This window comes from Neodiprion lecontei, chromosome 1, assembly GCF_021901455.1.
Source record: "Neodiprion lecontei isolate iyNeoLeco1 chromosome 1, iyNeoLeco1.1, whole genome shotgun sequence".
NCBI lineage: Eukaryota > Metazoa > Arthropoda > Insecta > Hymenoptera > Diprionidae > Neodiprion > Neodiprion lecontei.
In genome coordinates, this window is record NC_060260.1 from 31,440,200 (window position 1) to 31,448,627 (window position 8,428).

Here is an 8,428-nt window from a genome sequence, read left to right on the forward strand (position 1 = left end):
CGCTTTTGACGCCTCTCCGTCACTTCCGCATCCGCGTCGATCCGCGATCGCATACCGGGGTTGTAAACCTCTGTCGGAGCAGGAAAATGGATGTTCGTATTTTCGGTAGTATAGCCATGCAGAGAGCAGTGTTCGATCCGCAGTGCCAGGCGAGATGAACGTTGCGTGGATAAAGAAATCAGAGCCAAGGAAGCCGAGCGACCTCGTCATCGCGAATAATTCTCGGCTCTCTTCAGATGTTCACTTCAATTTCTTGGCGAATATTTGAAGAGGCCGGATCAAAGACTGTCTGGTCAATTTCATCAGCATTTGAATACAAGCAGCTCCCGTCACCCACCCTCCGGGTTTCGCTCATCCGGGATCAGTGGCAAGGCGAGGGCGAGCCGCTTGTCCGCCGGCGGAAAGAGCATACGTAAAAGGAGAGGAAAAGTTGAAAAAGTTTTGAAATAACAAAAGTGGTTCGGCTCATGAACATGGACGTCGCGATGTTTGCGGACTTTGTTGCCTTGGCCGGGCTCCTGAGCGAAAACGGCGAGCCAAGACGCCGCGATGCGCGGAAATTTACTCGCTCGCGAACACATTTCTGCAGCGAACCGATTTCGCCAATTGGTTCCGGACTTATGTTACGATCCGCCCGCTCCAAGATTCCGCTTTACGTTCATCACGCTGATGAAATTCATCCAGGGGTCTTCGCTCCCGGAGACTCGATCCGCTGCGCAACCCTCACCGCGAGCTTATAAGCGTAATGCCAATTACGCAGATTATAGGAAAAGATAAAAATTATGAAAATTATTGCTCTAATGAAAGGGGCTCGGAAGGGCGAAGCGGGCACAGGGTGAAAACTGGTCGGGGATGCGTAATTAAACGATGGCTGGCAGGCGCTGCTGTATTCCCTTGTAGACGTACGCGGGGAGGTGCGGAAAATTCGCTTTTGAGAGAGCGAATGCCGCACGAGAACGCTGCTGTATGAAATATGGCGCAGTTGCGGAAGATTGCTGTTTAACTTTGATATGTTGGTACAGTCTTCTTAATTGAAGTATGCGCGCCACCGGGCCGCGACAACCTCCTCTTTCCTCGGCTACGAGCAGTTCCCGAGTTACCAACTTCTTGTGTTGTGTATCTCTACCGGCAAATAATTATCTCGAAGCCGAGAAAGGTTTTCAGATCTTACCGCTCGTTTTCCGGTTCACGGTAAAGATAATTATCCGATGTAACGGTGATCGAAATGCTACGAAACAATGAAACCAAGAGATATTCTACAGAAGTCGACACCGCATTTTTCTTTACAGTGTATCACAGTCCGACTGACTGACAATGAGTGACTGAAAGACGAATTACGGGGCAACGAGTGCGAATCAGTATCGGCATGAAATATTCGCGAGTGACGGTGAGCACCTTCGCGGGTTAACTTGGCACGTGAGACCGGTTGATTTCGAATCGACGCCTCGTAAGAAACGGGGATCGATCCAGCGGGTGATTTTGATGAATAAACCAGAGGCGTGCAACACAGACAGCGACACGTGGTTAAGCATGCAGGGAGGAGGAATGCCGCTCGCGTAGAGTCGGCGCCCCTTCCATCGGACCTTGTAGATCCGGCAGATCAACCCGCAAACCGCAAGGTGCCACCACACCCCCGCGCCAATGATCGGGCAGGCCGCCCCGAACCACCCTGGAGGCACCCTAGGCACCCTCAGTCACCCCGACCACCCCCAGACCGCAAACCAACCACAAGACGATGCGCGCCACGCACCGAGTCACGCACTCCATGGCGCATCCTGACCGCAAAACAAAATGGAGGAGACCGCCAAGTGATTTTCGCGGGTCCCCGCGTCGTTTGCACCGCCAGACCGCCGTCGTTTGGTTATAACTGATTTCCAGGCTCCCCGACGTTTTCGATTGGGACCAAGTTCATTCGCGTCCGAGATTCGAGGGCCGAGGATTCGAAACGCGGGGAATTCACCGCGTGCCGACGCTGCGGAAATCTTCGTCAATTAACAGATTATACGCTATGGCTAATTAGAATCCGTCTTCGACCTTGAATCTCGTGTCCCTGCATATGAAGCTGGAAGAATATCATTGGAAAGAATTTCTAGAATGGAAGTAAAAAAAAGGGTACACCTAATACTTGACAGCGAAGACTTGGTATTATCAGGCGAGGGTTGATTTTTTGTAATTTTCACTTCGGTTTTGATCGAGCAAAGTTGATTGGAGTTCAAACTCACGTCAATGCGATTTGCTGAATGCAATAACGGGTCTGAGGAGAACACGGTTGCACTGTTGGAAAATTCAGGGTGTCAATAAAAGTCTATACCGATTACTATAAAATTAAACATCGTTGGTGTAAATCGTTCGCTTCTTAACACCAAGTAGTCTTGAAATCAACACCAAAATAGTGGGGACTTTTATAGACCATTTTCGGTGTTACATTCAACATCGCGTTTCTAGTAGTGCGTGATTTATGATGGCAAGATGGTATGCATTACAGTTGCAAGCACTGCAATTCACGCTACCTGATTCCGTACGAAACTGTTGCATATACAAGAAAAGTTGTTTGCTATGAGTAATTTTAGTTTCCAGGAATGTAAATTCAATTAGTAAAGAGCTGAGAAAAACCGAATCACGTGAAATTCAACCCTACTTAAAGCGATCGGTGAGAAATCTAGAAAATATTTGCAACGGTACCTTCGACAGCGTGTGTGATATATTTTTGAAAACTCTTTTTTGCGTCGGAAAAGCTTCTTCTAAAGAATTTCAAGTTCTACACGTCAATTCTTATAAAAGAAACTAACATCAGAGCTCTATACCCGCTCTTTGAACGAGAATTCTTCCAAGTATAATGCACACGATCTTTTCTACACCGGATAAACTTGTCCAAGCGCATGAAGAAGATCAGATATTCTCGGACAATGCGGCGCAAGCGTTCCCTGAAAATTGTTGCGAGTACGGCATACGATTCTAAGATGCAACGCGGGGATGAGAAGCAATGGCGAAAAACAGGCACAGGTATATATATAACTGCCGGAGTGATCCGGCCCGCGAAGAAAGTCGAAGAATCCGTTTCTCCCTTACCGAGAATTCGTTCCTCGTTTCGAGAATCCGTTCACGCGGAGGTTCCACGCGAGCTTCTTGGCTCCGCTCTCCCGCCCCCCGGCCTGGCACGTTCTCCACCCCCGACGACGTGGCCGCTGCGGCGCGCCCGGGTCGCCGCGCGTCCGCGGTGACGGCGGCGAGGCCGAAGACGGGGGCGGAGGGGGCGAGGAAAAGGAGTGAGGAGGGGTGAGGGGTGCATTTCGAAAGAGCCTCGTCGCCGAGGTGAGGAGGAAAGGTGAAGGCTGCCCGTGGGGGGCAGAGGTTGCCTAGCTACGCCCGAGGCCCGGCCACCGCCGCTGAGATACCGTCGTACCGTTTTTGTCGCACGAGGGCATTTTCCACGCTCGGGTAGACACGGTTCCCTAATTGTTCCGACTTTCGAAATTTCACAGAATCCCCACGGTTTTTTTCGCACCGCTCGAGAGAGAGAGAGAGAGAGAGAGAGAGAGAGAGAGAGTGATGCACTCGTCTCAAAATCGGACTTGACCCTCCCGTACGGCGATACCTTGCAAGGATTGGTTCTCCCTTTGGTTTGGGAAGATCTGAAAAAGTCGCGGACGAGCCGGATAATAAGCGGCTCGGAATAGATGTTTGAAGAAAATAGTGGGTTATTGAAACTTTAATTGAACCTACGCGGTACTCTAGAGCTTTCTTCTTCTTCTTTTTCTTCTTCTTCTTCTTCGTCTCTTCTGAAAGAAGATACTATAACCTGCAGCCAAACGCCGCGCGTTGTAGGTTCAGTCCAACGAATCATGAATATGCATATTATTTTTTTTCTTCCTTATTTCTTTTTACCTTCCTACTGGAAAGTTGCTCGATTTTAGCTCCAAGATGGATCGCGGATGGAAGATGTTTTCTCTTTTTTCCTCATTTGCATGCATAATGATCGTGAAAAATTGACGATGCTCTCTCCCTGAGAGTACTCTCTGCCGCAGGAAGCGGTGGGACTGGATAAAAGTGGATTCTACCAGCGGGGAATTCGGAACAATGATTTTGAAACTGATCTTAAACAGAGCGACTTTCTTTCTCCTCTAATTCATCGTTCGAAAATATTACTCGCTAGTTAGTTATTTCCACGAGCTTTATGAGAATTCAAAATTTAATTAGAACCGATCAATTCACGATCAATCATAATACTAATAATAGATTTGAAAAACTTTTTAAATGGCGCGTCAAATTATTCAACCAAATGACAGCTTCAAGACGAGTTTAAATATGCAAATAAGAATTATAGATTCAACATAACGCTGTTTCAGTTCACTATTTTTTCACCTCAGCACGGTACGGGTGTCGCCCTCTGTCGGAGAAGTCAGCAAAGATCTTTAAGAAAATCCTCACCCTACTTTCTTGCACCCTCTTTCATCCCCAAGAAAACCACCCCTCGTGGTAAGGCAGCGCGCGTAACTGCCGCCGGCGCGTAAACGTCGGTATAAATAGTCTGCGGGCAAAAAAAAAAGAAGATATTGTTGATAAAGAAATATTCTTGTAAAAAATTTTTGCACACAACCATGACTCCAAGTTATTTTATCCCTGAAATTATTTTTCACTTTCAAACGGTGGAATTTTTCCTTGGCGTTTGCCGGTCTGTCAAATAATCGCAAAACACTGTCTTTTTTTATTTCAACAGCAAAGCATGACCATGATTTTTACTGTATTTGAAAAACGGTAAATTGTTGTTCCAATTTTGCGAGAATGGATTTTCACTCGGCAGGTAGTTTTACGTGCACGTCACGAACGCGTCGCTTCTGAGGATACCCGCGGTTTTTCAAAGCTTTGACGTCGAGCCGGTTCAGCGTCGGTAAGAAAGGCGTCAGAAAAGAAAGTAAGGAAAGTTTCTTGAAGAAGGGGCGCGGCGTCGTTACTCCGACGTCTGGCAAGAACGTTTTAAGAAATGTTTAGTTCACCGCGCTGCTACCGTAAGAAAGGGTGGCGCTCGGCTGCCATCTTCGAAGGGTCGCAAGTTCCGGCGACGCGCCGTGCAAAAGCAAAAACCTGGAGTCTTCGGGTAAGGTGGGTAAAAAGTTGTCGATGAATGGAGGAATTAGCCGAGTCTGAGGAAAGTAATGTCGCTGCGAATCGACGATTCGACGAGAATGTCGCATCCCCATTTTGAACGCTTTTGAAAAGCTTAGACATTGCAGCAAAGCGTGGGAATCGGATTTTGGATAACGAGTTGCGGTGAATACGAAACGTCGAAAAACATCCCTATGTTTTCTATATCTATACATATAACGAAAGAGTAAAGAGAAACAATGGTGGAAACAAAGGCGAGACTCTTGGAACACCGAGCCTGGCTCACTCGGCCGATTAATTTAATCTAAGCAAACATCATACGGGGGCAAAGGAATGAGAATGGAAGGTGGAAGGGAAAGAGGAAGGGTGGGAGGGAGGGTGGAGTTCGCAGATCTAGATACATACGTAAGTACAAGAGTGTTCAAAGGAGGGGCGAAAGGGAGGCGAAGTGCTCCGAGCGGTGTTTAGCATGTAGATGAAGATCTTGGTAATCAAGGGTAGCAGCCCCGCGGGCACACTTCGTCAAGTCTTACTTATTCCCGTATAACCTGGAACGCTCCTGCTCCTACGCAGTGAGACTGACTTCACTTCGGATTCCCTGGCTACCGAATAAACCGATGGAGAGGCATCCGACGCTACCATTTTCGCTCTGTCGAATATACATAGCTGTGCCTGGGGTAATAATATTCCCGGCACCACCGGGTACCGGAAAACGGAACACTGGTTCGATCTGATGCTCGCGTAAAGCTGACTGGAACAAGAGATGCCTGCGTACGTCATTGTTCTTTTTGTTAAATCGACAAAGTCATTGCCAAATTCTCCTCATACTTTATTGCATTTTTTCATCAATTCATTTTTGAGCTTGTAGTGGTAAGTTTCACAGAAAACCCCCGGCATATATGAATAACAGCAGAATAGCAAACCACAAAAATCTCGTACTTTCCAGATCTTCGTTCGCGTGGTTTTCTGACTTTTCGTTCATCGAGGCGTTAAACTATAACTTCTTCACCTCGTATCAATAATTCACGAAGTCACAAAAAAAATCCGGCGAGGAACGCGTGTGAAACTTTCTTGAAACGTAGGTACTTCATAAAAAATGAACGACACGTGCGTGCATTACACACACACATGCGAATAATGAGACCATCTCTTTTATCCGATGAAATTCGCCCCGAAATCGATCGGCAAAAACTAATTTCCCATTGAACGGGACAAAGGGTGATTTTCCACGGGGGAGTTGTTCGTTTGGCCGACGGACCGGCTGACGGAGAAACAGACATAGGCACAGGCACGTTGCGGGAACGTCAACCCCATCCCACCCCTGTAAAGGATGGGGCGAGTCCGAGGCGGCGGCGACACTGGCCAGTGTCCGATGCGTATTACGGCGCCCCCGCGATCCGGTCTCACTCCAACCCTCCGAAAGCTCGCCCCAATTCAAAGAGCCACCGAGCCACGTGTGCTCAATGCGTACGACAAGATACATCGAGCACGTGGCGCGACCTGAAACCCCACGAACCCTGCACCTTTCGCTATGAATCTCGGTACGAATAGATGACCCCGACGGATTATTATTGAAATTTATATTATTATTGCAAAAGAATGAACGTTCGGTTGAACGCGGAAAAGCTTCCTTGACCTTCACCGAGATCGAGGCGTGAAACACGCGGGATCAACGCTTGATTAATTTATTTTTTCAAGGGATAGCAAAAATCCGTCTGGTTTCTTTCGGCTGTCCTCCTCCCCGCCCGCGGTATATGCGCCGGGATATAATTATTAACCCGACCCTTGCCTCCGTTAATTATAAGCGAGGCCACGCGCCGCGGTGCCCAGCTGTTTTATATGTCCCCCTAAAACGCAGGCTCTGTTTCAAATTGGTTTCTTCGCTTGACCCCGAACTCGATTTTCAACGGTTGGATAAAATCTGGCGGCACACCGTTATCTACATCCGCGCCCGCGTTGTTAATAACTTTTCAACTAATTTACCGTACCCCTTCAGGAATTTTTTCATAAAAATATATCACACGCGTGCAGGATTATTATATTTATCATGCAATGATATCAATGATAATCATGCTTGACCAAATACTAGTACGGCGAGAAAATTTCCCGAGTCCTCTGTTGAATTAGAATTAACATAACAATGTACACTCGTGAAAGTTATTATCGAGATTAGGGATATTTTTACGCCTGAAGCCCGGGTTCGTGAATCAGCCATATTGTGATTCAGTTTGATAGATCTCTCGTCCAGCATCCCTTAATCAAGCGTAACACTAATTTAGCTATAATTGCATTTTTGTTAATTGGATGATTGTAAAAAAAGAACGACGTAAACTGCAGACGAGATTCCGGTTACAATGACAATTGATCATTGAAAAATATCCGTTTTGTCAGCAACATGAGAATATTTCATTCGTGAAACAATCGTAATTTTTCAAGTGAAAGTAGTATCATGTAGTCAAAGTACATTTCAATTGCAAAGGTTATCGTGAATTGGTAATATCATGCACGACTCAGGCGTTCTTTTTCCTGGCTGTATTCCATTTTGTTTCACTCATGGAAAAAGATCATCCTCCAGTGTAAGCTCATTGTTAAATGCAGGTGACAAAAAAATGTAGAATACATTCGAACTTGTTTATATCCTGGCCATGAAACTGAGATCGAAAATCTTTGAAGTTTGGATGGGAGTAGAATGGATAAAAATTGGAGAAAAATTGAAAATAAAAAAAGTAAATTTCACCGCCGGTTTCAGCGCGGCTTTCGCTGCACATACAAGCGGCGGGAGGCTGCGGCAGGGCCGGTAAATCAGCGGCGGTGTAGAGTCAACGAGCTGTGTCCCCGGCCACAGTGGCCAACGCTAGCCAACAACTGTTCTCCACAACATTTGGCGGTGTGGATCCGCCACCCCCGAGTTCCATAATATACCCCGCAGTGCATACGTCGCGTATTTATACACAGGTGAGTATAAACAGGGGCTCACCGCTGCGTCTATCAGCGCCGGCAGTGTTCCGGCAATCGCGGTGCTTGCGGAGCTTGCGCCTTTACGCGGAGCTTCGTCCGACGCGACTCGGAGTCAGCGGCGAGATTAATCAGAGGCCTCGTCGGCCGCGGTAAAGTGCGCTCGTCTACGTATATTGTATACGGATGATTATATGCTCGAGGAGGAAACGCGTATGCCGAATGCTAATGGGGCCAACCACCGGCTGCGGGAGGAAGGAGGAGGGGGGGGGGGGGAGGAGGATCCTGTCGAAATTTAATTAAATCTTTCCTGAATTTCCATAAACTTACACCCTCCATCCACCCTTTGTCGAGATTCACCTTGTTTCCG